Genomic DNA, 22,178 nt, shown 5'->3' on the forward strand with positions numbered 1-22,178 from the left:
GTGTGTGTGTCTGTGTGTGTGTGTGTGTGTGTATGTGTGTGTTCTTTCTTTCTTTATTTGGTGTTTAACGTCGTTTTCAACCACGAAGGTTATATCGCGACGAGGGAAAGGGGGGAGATGGGATAGGGGAAAGGGGGGAGATGGGATAGGGGAAAGGGGGGAGATGGGATAGAGCCACTTGTTAAGTGTTTCTTGTTCACAAAAGCACTAATCAAAAAATTGCTCCAGGGGCTTGCAACGTAGTACAATATATATATGACCTTACTGGGAGAATGCAAGTTTCCAGTACAAAGGACTAAACATTTCTTACATACTGCTTGACTAAAATCTTTACAAACATTGACTATATTCTATACAAGAACCACTTAACAAGGGTAATAAGTGAAGAATTTTATGGGTGAGAAAAGGAAAGTAAAAGGACTTTGGGGAGGCAGAAATAGAGAAGAAACAAGAAAAAGATCCTAATTAGGTTCACGGCATCGAGAGTGATGCGACCTTCTCTCAGAAATTAGTAGAGAAGGCTCCCCCATCCACCACCCGGGGGACGCGCCTCTACGCCAATTAGGGGGTGCGAGGTGTGTGTGTGTGTGTGTGTGTGTGTGTGTGTGTGTGTGTGTGTTTGTGCGTGTGTGTGAGTGTGTGCGCGTGTGTGTGGGGTTAAATAGAGAGATAGATAGATAGATAGATAGATAGATAGATGGATGCGCGTGTGTGTGTAGATAGATAGATGATAGATAAATAGATAGATAGATAGATAGATATATAGATAGATAGATGATAGATATATAGATAGATAGATAGATAGATAGATAGATCGATATATAGATAGATAGATAGATATATATAGATAAATAGATAGATAGATAGATAGATAGATAGATAGATAAATAAATAGATAGATAGATAGACTTACGTGCATTAATTAGGGCATCCACCCCTCTGGGAACGTAATCAGGGGTTGTTGCATACCTTGCTGAAATTACAGTGGAAAACACATTGGATATGCTCTGTCTTTCTCTCTGTCTGTCCTTCTGTCTGTCTCTATGTCTGTCTCTAGGTCATCGACCGCTCTGGGAACGTCATGTCGCATATCTTGCTAAAATTACAGTGAAAAACACGTTAAATTCTGTTTCTCTGTCTGTTTCTCTGTCTGTCTAGCTGTGCCCAGTCGTATGTATATCAGCTCGTTGTGTGCAATTATTTTTGTATGGATTGTCTATCCATTTTAATTCCAATGATTGCCTATCGCTTGGCAAACAAAATGTTTTCTATGAATTCCCGTCATGATTAATACCTCAGTTAATTAATCAATGATGCAAACAAACCAAAAACAAAATCTTTTTTTTTTAAATTGATCCCTGATACATACTCTTGGCATCCACGTCACGTGACATCCTGACCTCAGGTCAAAATGAGTTCGGCTCATTCTATCCCTGACAGGATGCCTTGGTTTTCCTTGTCTGGCGAGAACATCGATTTTTTTTTAACATATTTAGATCTTTTCGTAATGTGTTATGGATATAAGCAGATTCGCGATCGTCGATAATGATTTTTTATGGTGTTGTGTAATTTTTGGCTCACGTAAGACGTAAGTGTAGCCTATGCGATGCTAACTTTTGTGTGTCTGTGCGTGCGTATGTATGTATGTGGTAGAAACTTAACATTTGAAGACGTTACATTGACGTCACATTATGACGTAAGAGGGTTTGACGTCACGCGAAGGAATTACTGAAAGTCTCGGTCATTGTTTTTTTGAGCGGACTGAGACTAGTTGGCAGTCGTGTCCCTGTAAGTAGGCTACATGCAGACAGACAGATCTAGATCTAGTGTCTCGCTTTCTTGCAGTTTCACGACACCTATGCTCTTTCTGTGTGTGTGTGTGTGTGTGTGTGTGTGTGTGTGTGTGTGTGTGTGTGTGTGTGTGTGTGTGTGTGTGTGTGTGTGTGTGTGTTTGTGTGTGTGTGTGTGTGTGTGTGTGTGTGTGTGTGTGTGTGTGTGTGTGACGGAGTGATTGAGTTTGTGTTACTGTTTGTCGATTTCTTACGTGAGCCTTGAAGGCTTCGCCTCTTGTTAAATTACAAATATAACAAAAGTGTCACGTGATAATCAACCGTTTGGTTCCGGCGCTCACTGGAGCAGACGATTTTTTCTGACAGTGATCCAACCATATATTACGGTCTCCTTCCGGCAGCAGTCCTAAAATTTCGACTTGTTTTGACCTTAGAACGATGTCTTTATTATAACTGTGAAGAACAGAACGGAGATCACTGTCGCCTAGGCGGCGACTTCAACTTCCCGGGATGGGACTGGAACTTCCCGGGATGGGACTGGAAGTCCAAGAGTGTAAAGAAAAGTTGTGCCTTCCCTCGCTTACACAACGACTTCAAAGACATTATAGCTGACGTCGGAATGGACCAGATTGTTGAGGTGCCCACAAGGGGCGAGAATACCCTTGACCTAGTATTGACTAATCATCCCAGCCTCTTCCCACGCATCGAAATTGTCCCTGGGATCTCAGATCATGACATTGTATATGCCGAACTGCAGATAAACCCCTCACGGGTCCGACAGAAAGCGCGCCAAGTTCGCTGCTACGGCAAGGCTGACTGGGACAGCCTTCGCACTGCCACCCAAAAACTCACCACCTCCATCCTCGACGCCCACTCGGGACACCTGGACGACCCTGAAACCATCTGGTCAGACCTCAAAACAGGGCTGAATGAACAGATCGACCAGTTCATCCCCCTGAAGACACTGGGCCCCAAGAAAACCCCCCCCTGGATCAGCCACGAGACCCTAAAACAGATCAAGATACGTGATCGGATCCACAAACTAATGAAAAAGACAGGAAGAGCTGATCTCAAACCAGTATTCAAGACCCTAAAGAGCCAGATACAGCGCCAGCTGAGGAAAGAATACTGGCGCTACGTAGAAGGACTCATCACCGAGGACTGTGATGACAAACCACATCCCAACAAGAAATTCTGGACATTCATCAAGTCCAAGCAAAACGAATACTCTGGCATCTCTGCGCTCAAGGAGTCTGGGAAACTGATCACAGATGACAAAGAGAAAGCAGAGCTGCTAAACCGCCAGTTCGAATCTGCCTTCAGCACCAAAGAAGAACTCAACGTAGAAGACTTTGAGCTCCGCTGCCCCATGCCCCCTCTCAGCCCACAACAACCACCCCTCGAAGACATCACCATCACGGCCCCAGGCGTTGAAAAACTCCTACGTAACCTGAACCCCAACAAAGCTAGTGGGCCAGACCAACTCAGCCCCCGCGTCCTGAAAGAGGTAGCGACGGAGCTTGCACCGGCGCTAACACTATTGTTCCAGGCCTCTCTCAAATCGGGAGTGGTACCAGCAGACTGGAAGCTAGCCCATGTAACGCCAGTGTTCAAGAAAGGGGAGCGTTACAGGCCGGAGAACTATCGACCAATCTCCCTCACATCTATCCCCTGCAAGCTCCTAGAGCACATCATTGTGAGCGCCATCCTCACCTACTGCGAACAACACCAAATACTCTGTCCTGAACAACACGGCTTCCGACGGGGAAGATCATGCGAGACCCAGCTGCTAGGGCTTGTCGACGAGGCCTCGTTCGCGCTTGAGCAAGGGCACCAGGTGGACCTTCTAGTGCTGGATTTCTCCCGCGCGTTTGACAAGGTCAGCCACAGTCTACTCGTGCACAAACTCCGTCAGTACGGCATAGGTGGGAAAGTTAACGCCTGGGTCGAGGATTTCCTCACCAACAGGAAGCAGTCCGTCGTCGTCAACGGGGCCATCTCAGAGCTAGCTCCAGTGGAAAGTGGCGTTCCTCAAGGGTCCGTGCTCGGACCGACGCTATTTCTGCTGTACATAAACGATCTCCCGTCAGACCTGACCTCGACCGCGCGACTTTTCGCCGACGACACAGCGTGCCACGCTGACGTCAAGACAGCAGCGGACCAAGAAAACCTCCAAACAGACCTCGACAGACTGGCGTCCTGGGAACAGAAGTGGAAGATGGCATTCCATCCTGCCAAATGCAACACCGTACACATGACCCGACGCCGTACCACCCTACCATACGAGTACCAGCTCCACGGCCAGAAACTCCAGGAGGAGACCCAGGCCAAGTACCTCGGCGTCACCCTGACCAAAGACCTGAAGTGGAACACCCACATCGCCAACATCACCACCAAGGCGAACAGAGCACTTGGCTTTGCTAGACGCAACATCAAGCTCAGCAACAAGAAGGTCAAGGCGGCTGCATACAAGGCACTAGTACGACCCATCCTAGAGTATGCCAGCCCAGTATGGGACCCACACACCGCTGAAGACAGTGCCTCTCTCGAAAAGGTCCAAAGAAGAGCAGCCAGATGGGTGTCGCATCGCTTCCGCCAGACCTCCAGCGTCAACAACATGCTCGAAGACCTTGAGTGGCCTACGCTTGAGAGCAGACGGAGGCGAGCGAGACTAACAACTTTCTACAAAGTCCACCACGACCTTGTCGCAGTGAAGAGTAACCACGCACCAAAGCCAAGACCACCCAAGTGCACGACCAGGCAGACCCACGCTCTGTCCTACGAAATCCCCCACTCCAGGACAGCCTACAGGCAGAAAACATTCTTCCCGCGCACCATTCCAGAGTGGAACCGCCTGCCTGTAGAAACTGCCACAGCGCCATCCCTGGCATCCTTTCAGGCCAGGCTGGCAACTCTCCACTGACCCATCATCCCTCCCCCCCCCTACCCCCAACCTCCCCCCCCCCCCCTGAACTTCACCCCTGACCAAGCAATAGACCGGAACCACCATCACCCAAGCGTAGCAGATTCATCACCATGCTGATGTTGGCTACCTATCACTAAGAAGAAGAAGAAGTCGGCCAATCTGCAATCATTTTCGTCTCGCGAACAACATATGGGAGATAACTCTGTATTCTTGTTTTGATAGATTCGTGTAGGACTTTAGCGTCCGGTCAGAGAGATAACTGGCGATAGTCGTGGAGCGATGATGATCAGAATGCGTCACTTGAGTGTTGCAGTTTAATGCGCTGAATGTAAACAAACAATCTGTGAAAGCGTGTCTTTTGAGACAGGCCAGGAAAATATTTGGAAATAGCATATATTCATGAAATCTTACTTTCTTTCTTTCTTTATTTGGTGTTTAACGTCGTTTTCAACCACGAAGGTTATAGCGACGAATTCATGAAATCAACTCCTATGGTTAAATATTTGTTGAAAATGAAAACGTCACTCGCGTTGTAACTTATTTCTCAGTCTCCTTCTGTGTTTTGAAAACAACTCATTCATAGGTAAATGTATACTTACCACAAGAAAAACCCGTGACGTTGTACAGTTGTTGAAGGTAGGTGAAGAAAATGGAAGGTATGTTTCGTTCTTGCAACCGACATCTGCTCGTTAAACAGCTGACTGCTTCGGTGCTCACACTGGTCAAAATAAACACACAGACGCATGTACGCACACGTAAGGCTTAGTCAGTTAAGGATGACAAAAAAACAAAAATACATGCACGCTCGCTCGCTCGCACGCACGCATACACCCACACACACACACACACACACACTCACACACACACACACACACACACACACACACACACACACACACACACACACACACACACACACACACACACACACACACACTATAACAATATCCTCACACACACAAAACACTACATGTCGTTAATCATCATCAACTGTGCAACACCACAGAAAAATAAAACACATTCTAGTTTTCTCACCCATACATTGTTCTACGCTACAGGTGAAGAAAACACCATTTAGCTTGGTTACCTGCACATCTCCTGACTTGATGTGGCCTTGAGCGCTGCCTCGTGGAACGTAGTGATACATGGTGGCAGACATGCATCGTAATCAACTGCTCCTTTACTTCTTTCGAAAACTAAAAAAAAATGTAAAAAATAAAATAAATACGTTGAGACTTATAAATGAATGCCAAAGAATATGAAAATTATATTAATTAGAACGACAGATAAAAAAATAATAGTTTAATAAATAGATCAATAAATAATAATAATAAATCTATTTTTATAGATAACAACACAGTTAGTATAAGTTATAAACATTATCAGGAATGAAATTAATGATACGTTGATAAATTAATTGATTAATCGATAGATAAATGAATGAATATGTCAACATACAATTTTGAGTTAAAAGCATAAAATCAATTCGACGTTTCGTGTAACATGTGTCTCAGGAAAACAGACCGACAAAGAAAAGAGAGTTAGCATGAGAAAAAGATCCAGTATCTGAGTGCCTGTCCGTCTATCTATTCGTCTGTTTGACCGCCTGTCCGTGTCGTTCATTCGGTCGTCCTGTCTGCCAGTCTGTCTGTCAGTCCGTCCGTTTGTCTGTCTGCTATCTATATCTATATACGGCTTGTGTGTGTGTCTGTCTTTCTGTCTGTCTGTCTGTCACTTCGCGATGCACGGCGATCTGGTCGATGAAAATTTTCAACACGTGCTCTCAGCGCGCAGCGCTGAACCGATTTTGGTTTTTCTGTACATCCATTCCCAGTAACTCTTCCTTATCTTCTCCAGTGTTTTGCGCGTTTATCTCCCTTCCGATTTTGGTTTTTCTGTACATCCATTCCCAGTAACTCTTCCTTATCTTCTCCAGTGTTTTGCGCGTTTATATCCCTTCCTTCGTACGGTGCGCCGGCAAAGCCGGCAAAGCCGGCGATCCGGCAAAGCCGGGTATTCGGTTCTACTTCTTCCCGGCAAAGCCGGGTACCCGGCGAAGCGTGGGCTTTTTCGCCGTGTGGACGTATCTCCTACCAAACCCCGCCGATTTGGCCCCTGTCCCTCGGTTATCCCGTAGGAACGGATCGCGCTGAACACGATGCGCCGGGTTAGATTAACGAGTTCGAAAGCGAAATGGCTTTTTGAGGCTTTTCGGCTTGCAATTTCGTAGCAGACCAAATATCCCAGCTATCCCATTGGCCGAAAGCGAACGGTCTGACTAAACACTACGCGACCGCATCTCAGACGAACCTAGCCGTGTGTTTTCTCTGACTTAAAACTCGGTACAAAGTATGATAATGTTGTGAAGATACTGGATATATAAAAAATATTACACGTACATGCTTTGGTTTGAGGCCCCGCAAGGTAGTGCAAGGTAGTGCAAGGTCGCCGCTTGCGGTCGCGTGCTGTCGCGCAGTCTTTAGTCAGACCACAGGCGGAAGGTATCGTCCACTGGACTACTACTATCACAGAAAGACTACAAGGTACGTCACTCACCTTCGAGTCTTCTGTGTTCTTGGAGTCGCTTCCTGGGGAAAAATATTGTTCACGACGGTTTGCCTTTTCTTACAGTCTGTGTAAGGTCAAATAAATACAGTTGAATGATTGTTTGAACTATATATATGCACCTTTAGTTTTCAGCTTCCGTTCGCTGCTGGTTGTTATATTTAGTCAAGTTTTGACTAAATATTTTAACATCGAGGGGGAATCGAAACGAGGGTCGTGGTGTATGTGCGTGCGTGTGTGCGTGTGTGCGTGCGTGTGTGTGTGTGTGTAGAGCGATTCAGACTAAACTACTGGACCGATCTTTATGAAATTTGACATGAGAGTTCCTGGGTATGAAATCCCCGAACGTTTTTTTCAGTTTTTTTATAAATGTCTTTTATGACGTCATATCCGGCTTTTCGTGAAAGTTGAGGCGGCACTGTCACGCCCTCATTTTTCAACCAAATTGGTTGAAATTTTGGTCAAGTACTCTTCGACGAAGCCCGGGGTTTGGTATTGCATTTCAGCTTGGTGGCTTAAAAATTAATTAATGACTTTGGTCATTAAAAATCGGAAAATTGTAAAAAAAAATAAAAATTTATAAAATGATCCAAATTTACGTTTATCTTATTCTCCATCATTTGCTGATTCCAAAAACATATAAATATGTTATATTCGGATTAAAACCAAGCTCTGAAAATTAAATATATAAAAATTATTATCAAAATTTTTTTTTCGAAATCAATTTAAAAACACTTTCATCTTATTCCTTGTCGGTTCCTGATTCCAAAAATATATAGATATGATATGTTTGGATTAAAAACACGCTCAGAAAGTTAAAACAAACAGAGGTACAGAAAAGCGTGCTATCCTTCTTAGCGCAACTACTACCCCGCTCTTCTTGTCAATTCCACGTGCACTGTCTTTGCCACGGGCGGTGGAGTGACGATGCTACGAGTATACGGTCTTGCTGCGTTGCGTTGCGTTCAGTTTCATTCTGTGAGTTCGACAGCTACTTGACTAAATAATGTATTTTCGCCTTACGCGACTTGTTTTTAACCATCATTTGGACGAATGATGCCACTTTTGTTGTTTTGCCGCATTTAGCCTTTCCTTCGTAACTGTCTACCTTCACCAAGCTGTAGATTTTTGCATTACTAATGGCGAGCAGCTACGCAAGAAAACAAAGACAGTGTATTCAAGCGCCGAGCCTGGTAAAAAGAAAATATCGCTACATTGACCGAAATTTCAGAAAGCGGCACATGTTTGCTGCTGTGTAAATGGTTTGCAGTTCATTGCACATTGAACGCTGCTTTTCTTAGGTTTGATGTTTTATCACATTTTGTTGTTCTGTGTGTGTTAGCGCTTTTTTGGGGTAACTTTGTCGCAATTACTTCTAAATCTAATATGTTACTGTTGTCACTGCACAAGTCATGGCCAATCCACCACTGTGCCCTTTTTTTTTATCTCCCAATAAATGTATGGCATTTTGTTCTGTACGCGCGTGCCATTGCACATTGAACACGTTTTTGTTGTTGCTTATTCATAATTAACTCTGTAATTAATGAAGAAGAAAAAATCCCCCTGCAATGAATACTCCATGCTTAGTCCTATTTATCAGTTTTGGTGGCGCTGATTTGGCAAATGAAATGTTTTAATTATGTTGTGCTGGCTTGCAGCCCAAGAGAAATATTAAACAAAAGCAAATTTATTTCTTCAGGCCTAACCATCATAATGCCATATATGCATGCCATGGTGATCCTGTAAACTTTTGTTCTCTGTGCACAATGCATGTGTAAACATTTTGTTGTTCGCAGAACGCAGAACCAATTTCACATTTTAACCCTTAGGCTGGTTGTCGCGACATATGTCGCGCTACTTTACGTATACTGTCACCTGGTTGTCACGACATAATATGTCGCGCTACTGGCTCAGTCTGTTTGGTCGGTTCCGATTACCTCCCATGGATGCGAAAACCTAAATGACCGATTTTTGTTATTTTTCTCTCTGTTAATTCACCAGTGGCTATGTTAACATGTGTTACAGAATTGCAGTGTAAGGGTTAACATTTTATTTTTCACTCACATGTTTGCTGAAGTGTACACATTTTGAATTCTCAGACTGTCCACATTGACTGAAATCTCAGAAAAGGGCACAATTTAACGCTGTTTTATTCTTTCCCAATTATATGATTTGTTATTGTTCACAGAACCCACTGTAGGCCCTATATTTAATTTGCTGATGTGTAAAACTTTTTTTTATTCTGTGCACACTATTTGCTCATTTAATGCTGTGTTTATGTGTTTGTTTCACTCCCATGTGTCATATTTTCTGAGATTTCGGTTAATGTAGCCACTTTTTTTGTTTTTTCGCATTTAGCTTTTCCTTCGTAACTGTCTGCCTTCACCAAGCTGTAGATTCTTGCATTACTAATGGCGAGCAGCTACGCAAGAAAACAAAGAAAGTGTATTCAAGCGCCGAGCCTGGTAAAAAGAAAATATCGCTACATTGACCGAAATTTCAGAAAGCGTCACATGTTTGCTGCTGTGTAAATGGTTTGCAGTTCATTGCACATTGAACGCTGCTTTTCTTAGGTTTGATGTTTTATCACATTTTGTTGTTCTGTGTGTGCTAGCGCTTTTTTGGTGTAACTTTGTCGCAATTACTCTAGTATATATATATATATATATTTATATCCCATGACCTCCCTTCTTTGTCTCTGTTACTTCAGTATGGGTATATATGTTGTATTTTTATAGCTCAATAAATACATCATGGACTCCAAAAAATATATGATAGTGCAGATTCTGATTTGGGCAAAGGACTACTTTCCTCCCGACCTTTGACTTCGCGCCGAACAATGTGACACATTTGTATGAAGTTCTAAAATCGTATTGCACGGCTCAGAAAACCATATCAGTTGCACGCAAAAATGAATCTCAGAACTGATCTGATGTATGAGATGCAATAAGCAAAAGTTTCTTTCATTATGAAAGCAATGCAGGTCGAAAAAAACGAACATTCAACTTACAAGATAACCAGATGCTAGCGAACCAAAACAAAAACACGAGTACCCTCCCCTTGCATCGTTAGCAGACGACTTTTGAGAATCTGTCGGTAGTGTGTTTTGGTGTGCGCCTTCAGCTATCAAACATCGGCTGTTTCACGTGTTTTGCGAGCAAGTCTACTCTTTTGCCTGGCTCTGCAGTAAGTCCACATATTTTTCCGTAATCCAGTCATATTCCTTCAAAATGCAATCAATCGGCGGTGACAGACGTGTCGGTCGCGTTTTCCTCTCACCCATACCAGTTTAAGTTCATCAGTCCATGCAAACACACTCGCAAAACAGTTTATCACGTAGATACATTTCAAATAGGGAGCAAATGGTTAAATCTAAACCTACATATTTGTTCCCTAAGATTTGCTTCTCTGTCAATAAGCCTAATTACACACGTTCGAGAAAAACAACGTGGAATCAATTCTGAATCGAGTAAGCCAAATGGGTCCCAAACCCGTTTCGCCCGTTCTGCCGACCTGAAACGCAAAACAAAAGAATTGTGCGCTTCAACTAAATTAATTTCTATTCGACTTCATTACTTTCTTGCAACTTATGAACCTTTACTTAAAGCTTTTAAATGGTCTGAAAGTAGTGTTACCGCGTACTTATCGATGCACTCATTCGTTTTATTTTTTCAGCGACGGTCACTTAGTTTAAGGTTGCAAAAGGGCTAAGTCTCGCTGGCAACAGTTTTACCCTGCACAGATCGCAACAGTGCCGCTAGTAGTCTACACTTTGTGTTTGATGGTAGAATGGGATATACAGATTACAACACTCGTGGTTTTTTATATGGCTTGTATTTCAGTCAAGACCCAGCGGGAATATCAATCGAGAGCCACTCGCCAGAGGCTCGTGTCTCCCGATGATATTCATCCGCTGGGTCTTGACTGAAATACAAGCCATATAAAAAACCACTCGTGTTGTAACCTATACATATATATATGTAACAGACGACTTACACTGCCTTAGCAAGGAGGAACAACAAAACAACAAGCAAGAGGTGACATAAAGACAGTCTTTGGAATATCGCACACACACACACACACACACACACACACACACACACACACACACACACACACACACACACACACACACACACACACACACACACACACACACACACATACACACACACATAGAATACCTTTTAAAATTTTTTTTTTACCATTATGCATATATATTAGACAGGCACAGAGAAAGACATACAGAGACAAACACACGCACACATAGACACACAGACAAACACACGCAGACACACACACACGCATACATATATATATGTATAGGTTACAACACGAGTGGTTTTTTTATATGGCTTGTATTTCAGTCAAGACCCAGCGGATGAATATCATCGGGAGACACGAGCCTCTGGCGAGTGGCTCTCGATTGATATTCCCGTTGGGTCTTGACTGAAATACAAGCCATATAAAAAACCACGAGTGTTGTAATCTGTATATCCCATTCTACCATCAAACACAAAGTGTAGACTACTAGCGGCACTGTTGCGATCTGTGGACTGTAAAACAGTGGTGCCAGCGAGACTTAGCCCTTTTGCAACCTTAAACTAAGTGACCGTCGCTGAAAAAATAAAACGAATGAGTGCATCGATAAGTACGCGGTAACACTACTTTCAGACCATTTAAAAGCTTTAAGTAAAGGTTCATAAGTTGCAAGAAAGTAATGAAGTCGTATAGAAATTAATTTAGTTTAAGCGCACAATTCTTTTGTTTTGCGTTTCAGGTCGGCAGAACGGGCGAAACGGGTTTGGGACCCATTTGGCTTACTCGATTCAGAATCGATTCCACGTTGTTTTTCTCGAACGTGTTATTATACAATTAGGCTTATTGACAGAGAAGCACATTTTTGGCAACAAATATGTAGGTTTAGATTTAACGATTTGCTCCCTATTTGAAATGTATCTACGTGATAAACTGTTTTGCGAGTGTGTTTGGATGGATGAACCTAAACTGGTATGGTTGTGAGGAAAACGGGATCGAGTTGAAGTCGCGAATTGCTGACACGTCTGTCACCGCCGATTGATTGCATTTTGAAGGAATATGACTGGAGTACGGAAAAATACACACATGTTAAGTTCTTGGATACCTTCATCGCCAATGTGGACTTACTGCAGAGCCAGGCAAAAGAGTAGACTTGCTCGCAAAACACGTGAAACAGCCGATGTTTGATAGCGAAGCCAAACCGTGCCAGGTGCTCAAAAGTCGTCTGCTAACGATGCAAGGGAGGGTACTCGTGTTTTTGTTTTGGTTCGCTAGCATCTGGTTATCTTGTGAGTTGAATGTTCGTTTTTTTTCGATCTGCATTGCTTTAATAATGAAAGAAACGTTTGTTTATTGCATCCCATACATCAGATCAGTTCTGAGATTCATTTTTGCGTGCAACTGATATGGTTTTCTGAGCCGTGCAATACGATTTTGGAACTTCATACAAATGTGTCAGATTGTTCGGGGCGAGGTCAAAGGTCGGGAGGAAAGTAGTTCTTTGCCCAAATCAGAATCTGCACTATCATATATTTTTTGGAGTCCATGATGTATTTATTGAGCTATACAAATACAACATATATACCCATACTGAAGTAACAGAGACAAAGAAGGGAGGTCATGGGATATATATATATACTAGATGATTACCCGCTTCGCCGGAAAGAAGTAGAGCCGAATACCAGGCTGCGCACGAAGGAAAGGAGATAAACGCGCAAAACACTGGAGACCTTCTAAAAATAGTAACGTGCAGTGACCTTCTAAAAATAGTAACGTAGTAACGGGAATATGGATTGACGCCACACGGAGGAAGGGAGATAATCGCGGCTGAAAACACTGGAGAAGATAAGGAAGAGTTACTGGTAGTGGATCCCGACAACAACAAACAAGTCGCGTAAGGCGAAAATACAATATTTAGTCAAGTAGCTGCCATTTTTCAGCAAGACCGTATACTCGTAGCATCGTCAGTCCACCGCTCATGGCAAAGGCAGTGAAATTGACAAGAAGAGCGGGGTAGTAGTTGCGCTAAGAAGGATAGCACGCTTTTCTGTACCTCTCTTTGTTTTAACTTTCTGAGCGTGTTTTTAATCCAAACATATCATATCTATATGTTTTTGGAATCAGGAACCGACAAGGAATAAGATGAAAGTGTTTTTAAATTGATTTGGACAATTTAATTTTGATAATAATTTTAATATATTTAATTTTCAGAGCTTGTTTTTAATCCAAATATAACATATTTATATGTTTTTGGAATCAGCAAATGATGGAGAATAAGATAAACGTAAATTTGGATCGTTTTATAATTTTTTTATTTTTTTTTACAATTTTCCGATTTTTAATGACCAAAGTCATTAATTAATTTTTAAGCCACCAAGCTGAAATGCAATACCGAAGTCCGGGCTTCGTCGAAGATTACTTGACCAAAATTTCAACCAATTTGGTTGAAAAATGAGGGCGTGACAGTGCCGCCTCAACTTTTACAAAAAGCCGGGTATGACGTCATCAAAAGTATTTATCGAAAAAATGAAAAAAACGTATGGGGATTTCCTACCCAGGAACTCTCATGTAAAATTTCATAAAGATCGGTCCAGTAGTTTAGTCTGAATCGCTCTACACACACACACAGACAGACACACACACACACACACACACACACACACACACACACACACACACACACACACACATACACCACGACCCTCGTCTCGATTCCCCCCTCTACGTTAAAATATTTAGTCAAAACTTGACTAAATATAAAAAGCCACACGGAGGAAGGGAGATAATCGCGGCAGAAAACACTGGAGAAGATAAGGAAGAGTTACTGGTAGTGGATCCCGACAAAAAACAAAAACAAAAAAAAACCGGTTCAGCGCGCACAGCGCTGCGCGCTGAGAGCACGTGTTGAAATATCTCATCGATGAGGTTGTGTCCGGGGTGTAGCTGAATACGGACTCCAAATTTGAAACAGATTCACCGAGAACTTTGGCCGTGCATCGCGCACACACACACACAGACAGACAGACAGACAGACAGACAGACACAAGTCGTATATATATATAGATATATATATATGTCACAGTGAAAAGTGGAATCCAGAGGAATCTGAGATTCCCCGAGGGGAAAGTAGAATTCCAGTTTCCCCTCGAGGAAACTGGAATTCTACTTTCCTCTGGAATTCCAGTTTCCTCTAGGGGAAACTGGAATTCAATCTGAAGGGGAAAGTAGAATTCTACTTTGCCCTAGTGAAAACTGGAATCAGACTTGAACAGTCACAGTGGAAAGTGGAATCCAGAGGAGAATTCTACTTTGCCCTAGTGGAAACTGGAATCAGACTTGAAAATTGCTTAATTTTGTGCCAGATTTGACTGGACTTAGAACTTGTTTTATTACAACAAAAGGTATTGAGTGAATGTCAAATTATTTACCAGTTTTCCAGGTGTATTCAAATTGCCACGACTTGAGATCACGAATTCGTGAATACAACTCCATTAAGCTGTACTGGAGCAAATTAAGTGCTCCTTGGTGAGAACAAATTGTGAGTTGCTGACACAGATCTCAGTTTGACAGCCAAGAGAGAAGCAGAGGACAGTATGGAGATTAACGGTGACAGTGGTGACCAGCAACAAAAAGCAAACTTCTACCAGCAATTGGATGCGCACATACAAAAACTGAATATGAACGATAGAGAGACTTTTTGCCTGCCCCAAAACAAATACAACTAAGTTCTGCGGGTGCTCAGTTTGGACGAGAAGGAGGCATGTCCAGACGGTCCAAAATTCAAACATTGGGCCAAAAAGCTGTACAAGCTTGGGATGGTCGGCTCGCAGAATATAATATTTTGCAAGAAGTCGGGTTGTCCGGTTGTCGCACGTGAGAAGATTTTTCAAACAATCTCCACATGCCACACTAACGTTGGCCATTCTGGCCGAGACAAGACCTGGGCAGAAGTCAAAAGCAACTACGCCGGAATCAAATGGGAGGTAATTGACATTTTCCTCAAGACCTGCACTAGTGCTGCCAAAGGCAAGCAGTGAAGAGTCTACCATCAGGCAAGGCGATGATCAACCTGTCGTTCCTTCTTCGAGTTCAGATCGACCTAATTGACTTTAGAAGCCGACCAGACAATGAGTACAAGTGGATTCTGCACGCCCGAGATTGCTTCTCCAAGTACAGCTGGGCATACGCCTTGAAGTCTAAGAGGGCTGCTGAGGTTGCAAGTCACATCTTCGACCAGTTCTGCAGTTTTGGACCTCCGAGAATTCTCCAGAGCGATAATGGGAGGTAAGTACTGTTTCATGTATTGTCATCCAGTGCACCTGAGCCTACCTTCAATGTTTTCTGGATAAAGGGATTTTGATAATCTAAAGAAAATACAAGTTATATATGCTTTAAAACAGCTTTGCAACTGCAATGGGCGAGGTAATTGCTGATCTATTGATTTATCTTTGCAGAGAACAAAGAATTTACCGCTGGTGTGATTCAGGAAGTCTGCAACATGTGGCCCGGTACTGTGATGATCCACGGTCGCCCCCGTCACCCGCAGACACAAGGTATGTAGTCAATTTTCAGTGTTTGAACGTCTGGCATATTGATAGGCAGTTATTCCGACCACAGCTTGTTGGACGTAAAGATCGATGATCATGGAAGGGATGATGCTGATGAAGGAATTGCTGGAAACGATCTTGTTGTTGTTGCTACTGATGATGATGATGTGGAGAAGGATGATGATGATGATGTTGATGATGATGATGACGATGATTATGAAAATGATGCTGATGACACTAGTGCCTACATGAACAATGTCGTTGTTCTGCAGTTTTAATGTATTATCACTAATACAAGCATTGTTTCAAATACAGGGAGCTTGAATTATCTCTCTTGACTTGGAGGAGGAGGATTGTGATGATGATATTGATTGTTGATGAAGATGTTACTCTCCGCTGCTGCTGCTCCTTTATGCGGTTTCTGATGACAGTAATTTGATAGTAATGGTGGTGGAAATTCAAAATTGTATGTATTTATGTACTATGTTGTTTGTTTGCAGGCTGTGTCGAGCGTGGGAATGGCGACCTTCAATAGAAACTTGGAAAGTGGATGGACGAGCATGGAACAGATTGGAGTAGGGGGTTGAAGTTTGTCGTGCACGCTATAAACACTTCTGTGTCCTTGCAAAGGCAGCTGCAAAACAAAGATGTGAGTGTGTGTGCAATAAATTATGAATGAACGTTAAATTGGCTTGGTTAACTCTTCCATCACAAACAAAAAAATAGTTACGACATCTGTCCACAACACTCTTCAATTCAGCATAGTCGAGTCCACTACATACACAAGGCAAAAACATAAATGTTTTGGGTAAAATGCTGAAAAAAAAACTGAGTCGGTCAGCAGGACTACGTTCTAAAGTTCAGTAAAATCTGGCACAAAATGAAGCAATTTTCAAGTCTGATTCCAGTTTCCACTAGGGCAAAGTAAAATTCTACTTTCCCCTAGAGATTGAATTCCAGTTTCCCCTGGAGGAAACTGGAATTCCAGTTTCATCTGGCAATAATCCAGAGGAAATTAGAATTCCAGTTTTCTCAAGGCGGAACTGGAATTCTAATTTCCCCAAGGGGAATCTCAGATTCCTCTGGATTCCACTTTCCACTGTGACATATATATTCATGAATATAAATATATATACACACACACGCACGCACGCACACACAAACACACACACACCCACACACACAAACATACACACACACACACACACACACACGCACGCACACACACACACACTGGCACACACATTGACACTCAAAAATTCACACACACACACCCACACACACAAACATACGGCCACAAACACACACACACACGAACACACATACACACACACACACACATACACTCTCTCTCATTCTCGCTCATCATCATCAACTCACACACACACACACACACACACACACACACACACACACACACACACACACACACATATATATATATAAAATAGGTCACAAGTATTCACCAGAACAGATGCCATACTCACCTAAGTAGACACAGACGACAAAGAGAGCTTTCATGTTCATCGTGTACTTTGTCCGAAGTTTGGATCGACACTGTGACACCGCCAGTCAGTTTAGACAACTAGAAGCTACACAGCTGTAGTATGGATCTTTCTTCTGTCTTTACCTAATCCCTTTAGTACAGTGACTGTACACTGTGAGTTTTTTACTTGCACTGACTCGGACACGGACACAAAAATGAAATCACAGTACGTAGTACATATAATATATATATACGAAGCGCAGTAGTTTGAAAGATTTCACACACACACACACACACACACCAGTGTATTTATGGAATAGGCTACACAATACGAAGCACCAGTTGATGATAAGAAACACTACATGTACTAACAAAACACACAGTTTGTGTGTGAGTCACCAAGACAATACAGCTAGCCAGGTAGACCTTTGATTAATTTCGCAATTTCAACTCAAATTCTGCTGTCACTTCACTAAGTCTCAAAACTGACGCCCTCACTCACTGTATCCTTTGAAAGTGTGACAGACGCAGTTCGCCAATCCTGTCCCGGATCTTTTCAACAGAACAGTCAACAATAACCGAGACAAGACTCAACGTTACGACATATTTAGCAATCACTGACAGAGCGGCCCGGAGATCCCAATATTTGACTCGAATCAGGACGAGTGGTGCAGTGGACTACACAGTTTCACTAGTCAACACAATTTGCAGGAGAAGCCATTTTGTTGCTGTGTAGCCTACGACTGGTCTTTTGTCTGGAAATGAGGTTACAGCTTGGTTGTGGTGCGCTCGACTGGTGTTTATCGAAGGTTCAGGTGTACTTCGACACAGGCGCCGTAAATTTCATGTGTTAACACAAACACAGGCATTTGGCACTGGACGGAAGGGAGAGTGTGGGGTTGGGGGTTAGCTCTACAGACATAGCTCTCGTCGTGCATTGTGTTAGGAGGAAGGAAATAAACTGCACTATTCCCGACCGCACACACACACACACACACGCACACATACACTGACACACACACACAAACACACACACGCACACACCCACACACATGGCACAGACACAGACACACACATACACTGGCACACACACACTAACACACAAACACACACAAGCACACACCCACACACACGGCACAGACACACACACACACAGTTTCTCACAGTTTCTCACTCTGAAATCCCGACATCTTTTTTCATTGCAACAGTTTCCCCTTCTTCTTTCGGTGCCTATTGTTAATACGACACCTCGACTATCCCTTGCCGCGGTGAAAGATGCTATGTCGACTATCCCTCGCCGCGGTGAAAGATGCTGTGTCGACTATCATCCCTCGCCGCGGTGAAAGATGTTGTGTCGACTATCCCTCGCCGCGGTGAAAGATGCTGTGTCGACTATCCCTCGCCGCGGTGAACGATGCTATCATTCCTTATTGACGTTTACATTTTGAGTTGTTTAGACTTCATGGTCTAATCTATGAAATTCGTAATATTTTTTGCGAAATTAAGAAAAACAAAAAACAAAACAAAACAAAAAGCTTATTTTGTCCACAATCCTTTATCACTGTGCACATTCTTTTTGTAAATTATGTATTCCTTTTGGGTTTCATTTCTAAAAACATTAACACCAAGCACTGATTGGAAAGCTGACATTTCCAAAATAGAAAAGATACAATCAATCCGGGATTGTTGTTGTAGTTCGTTTGTTTGTTTTTGGACATTGATTTTGATATCACTGTCGAAAAAGACCACAGCAAAAAGATATCACCACACAGTCTGTCAATATTGGGTAACGTCTTATCACAGAAATACTTATTAATATGCACGTTACATAACATGTTTTTAAAAAATGATAATTGTGTTTTGCCGTCGCCAAATTTGTCGGTCTAGGCAGTAAAAGATTATTGATTGACATTAAGATTATGTTTTCATGGATACTATTGTCATAACAGACAAAACAAAGCTTGACTAAATATAAAACACGGCAACGCTTACGGACGTAATTGTCAGCCTGTATGAAACATTCAGAGAGCATTAAGTAAACACTTAATGGCATCTAATATTTTCTTCTAAGTATAAGTGTATAATATGTACACATTTGATGTGAAAATAGCCTCTTCAGCATATCAACGTGTACAACAAAAGTCAATAGCAAAAGGCAATAATAATAATAAAACCACACACACAAGAACGGAGTGGTATGAATGTAGAAACCAAAGGAGCAGATCATTCACAGACATGTAATGAGACATAAAACTTGTAAAATGGTATCTAAATCAGCCAAGTCACAATGATGAACTAAACAGACCATTACTTGAGCGTGTTACAATTTGTACTACCGTGCAGCTCGCTAAGAACAGAGATTATATGGCAGATATGTAGCACTTGGCGAACTACAGAATTACTGTTGTTTAAAACAATATCACAGGGGGGAAACTCTATACCAAATCTAGGTCGTCACAAAGGCCACCATGGTGCCACTGTATTGAATTGTGATTGTAGCATTTTGCATAGAACGGGTGGTCAGCAAAATGCCCATGAAAAAGATACTTGAGCGAAAAAAAACCGTGTTTTGTGTTTTATTCTACTATAATACTTTTGCCCCTCCCATAACCTTCATCCTTCCACCCCCCCCCCCCCCCAACGTCCTGGTACTCTTTCCACATAACCAGCACCTCCCTGTCTGTGTCAGCTGGTCGTGTTATTAAAGGCGCAGTCCTTCCCGTGAAAACGACACTCGGCTCACCGTCTCAGACCCAGGCTTTTACCTGGGATAAGACAATCAACAGCCAGGGTGCTTCCCGTGAAAACGACACTCGGCTCACCATCTCAGACCCGGCCAGGCTTTCACCTGGGATAAGACAATCAACAGCCAGGGTGCTTCCCGTGAAAACGACACTGGGCTCACCATCTCAGACCCGGCCAGGCTTTCACCTGGGATAAGACAATCAACAGCCAGGGTGCTTCCCGTGAAAACGACACTGGGCTCACCATCTCAGACCCGGCCAGGCTTTCACCTGGGATAAGACAATCAACAGCCAGGGTGCTTCCCGTGAAAACGACACTCGGCTCACCGTCTCAGACCCGGCCAGGCTTTCACCTGGGATAAGACAATCAACAGCCAGGGTGCTTCCCGTGAAAACGACACTCGGCTCACCGTCTCAGACCCGGCCAGGCTTTCACCTGGGATAAGACAATCAACAGCCAGGGTGCTTCCCGTGAAAACGACACTGGGCTCACCATCTCAGACCCGGCCAGGCTTTCACCTGGGATAAGACAATCAACAGCCAGGGTGCTTCCCGTGAAAACGACACTGGGCTCACCGTCTCAGACCCGGCCAGGCTTTCACCTGGGATAAGACAATCAACAGCCAGGGTGCTTCCCGTGAAAACGACACTGGGCTCACCATCTCAGACCCGGCCAGGCTTTCACCTGGGATAAGACAATCAACAGCCAGGGTGCTTCCCGTGAAAACGACACTGGGCTCACCGTCTCAGACCCGGCCAGGCTTTCACCTGGGATAAGACAATCAACAGCCAGGGTGCTTCCCGTGAAAACGACACTGGGCTCACCATCTCAGACCCGGCCAGGCTTTCACCTGGGATAAGACAATCAACAGCCAGGCTGCTTCCCGTGAAAACGACACTCGGCTCACCGTCTCAGACCCGGCCAGGCTTTCACCTGGGATAAGACAATCAACAGCCAGGGTGCTTCCCGTGAAAACGACACTGGGCTCACCATCTCAGACCCGGCCAGGCTTTCACCTGGGATAAGACAATCAACAGCCAGGCTGCTTCCCGTGAAAACGACACTGGGCTCACCGTCTCAGACCCGGCCAGGCTTTCACCTGGGATAAGACAATCAACAGCCAGGGTGCTTCCCGTGAAAACGACACTCGGCTCACCATCTCAGACCTAGCCAGGCTTTCACCTGGGATAAGACAATCAACAGACAGGGTGCTTCCCGTGAAAACGACACTCGGCTCACCATCTCAGACCTAGCCAGGCTTTCACCTGGGATAAGACAATCAACAGCCAGGGTGCTTCCCGTGAAAACGACACTGGGCTCACCGTCTCAGACCCGGCCAGGCTTTCACCTGGGATAAGACAATCAACAGCCAGGCTGCTTCCCGTGTAAACGACACTCGGCTCACCGTCTCAGACCCGGCCAGGCTTTCACCTGGGATAAGACAATCAACAGCCAGGGTGCTTCCCGTGAAAACGACACTGGGCTCACCATCTCAGACCCGGCCAGGCTTTCACCTGGGATAAGACAATCAACAGCCAGGGTGCTTCCCGTGAAAACGACACTCGGCTCACCATCTCAGACCTAGCCAGGCTTTCACCTGGGATAAGACAATCAACAGCCAGGGTGCTTCCCGTGAAAATGACACTGGGCTCACCGTCTCAGACCTAGCCAGGCTTTCACCTGGGATAAGACAATCAACAGCCAGGGTGCTTCCCGTGAAAACGACACTCGGCTCACCGTCTCAGACCTAGCCAGGCTTTCACCTGGGATAAGACAATCAACAGCCAGAGTCCTTTCTGTGCAGACTTGGAATGTTTTGACAAATTCAATTTTCAAAGGCAACTTGTGTGTTTTTAATAAATTATTTAATTAAATATTCTCTCTCTCTGCACAACAATTAAGCTGTCAGGCTGTTGATGTTTGGAATGTGTCCAAGTGGACCGATGACACTGTCCCATTACATGTAAAGGCCTTGTCAGATCTGAGATGGTGACATGAATCGTTTTCACCGGAAGAACAGTGCCATGCCAAAAAAGAAAAGAAATAAAAAGATCCATGGTTCCAATAAAACCCTGGTAGGC

General features: G+C 43.7%; 1 long non-coding RNA gene across 2 annotated transcripts; it reads right to left on the minus strand.

Moving 5' to 3' along the window:
- Nucleotides 1–913: 913 nt before the first annotated feature.
- LOC138954717 (uncharacterized) lies at nt 914–22,172 on the minus strand. 2 transcript variants are annotated; one of them, XR_011451948.1, is made up of 4 exons: nt 17,354–22,172; nt 5,804–5,912; nt 5,316–5,434; nt 914–973 (listed from the first exon to the last, which is right to left on the minus strand). It is a non-coding gene; the product is annotated as an uncharacterized lncRNA (long non-coding RNA). The 2 variants fall into 2 exon arrangements; XR_011451947.1 differs by lacking the exon at nt 914–973 and having other exon boundaries at nt 4,871–5,434.
- Nucleotides 22,173–22,178: the final 6 nt, after the last annotated feature.

The sequence above is a fragment of the Littorina saxatilis genome, unplaced genomic scaffold (genome assembly GCF_037325665.1).
Source record: "Littorina saxatilis isolate snail1 unplaced genomic scaffold, US_GU_Lsax_2.0 scaffold_1669, whole genome shotgun sequence".
NCBI lineage: Eukaryota > Metazoa > Mollusca > Gastropoda > Littorinimorpha > Littorinidae > Littorina > Littorina saxatilis.